The following is a 391-nucleotide window of genomic DNA, read 5'->3' on the forward strand; positions in this document are numbered from 1 at the left end:
TTTAAAAATCCTTTATCAGAAATATAATTTATACACCCTAAAAATCTTTGTAATTGTTTTCTATCTTCTATTTTACTAGGAAATAAATTTACCTTTTCTAGGACATTTGGTTGAAGTTTTAGCTTTCCTTGAGTGGATAGAATTAATCCAAGAAACTCTATTTCTTGTTTTGCTATTCTTGCTTTCTTTTTGCTAAGAACTAATCCTTTTTCTTTACATCTTTCTAAAACTATTAATAATTTTTGAAGATGATCTTCTTTATCCTGTTTTGTAAAAATTAGTATATCATCAATGTATACTAAAACAAATTCATTTAACTCTTTTAGATTTTCTTCCATAAATCTTTGATAAATACCTGGGGCTTGTTTTAATCCGAATGGTAATACATTTC

The sequence above is a fragment of the Arachis ipaensis genome, chromosome B03 (assembly GCF_000816755.2).
Source record: "Arachis ipaensis cultivar K30076 chromosome B03, Araip1.1, whole genome shotgun sequence".
NCBI classification, from domain to species: domain Eukaryota; kingdom Viridiplantae; phylum Streptophyta; class Magnoliopsida; order Fabales; family Fabaceae; genus Arachis; species Arachis ipaensis.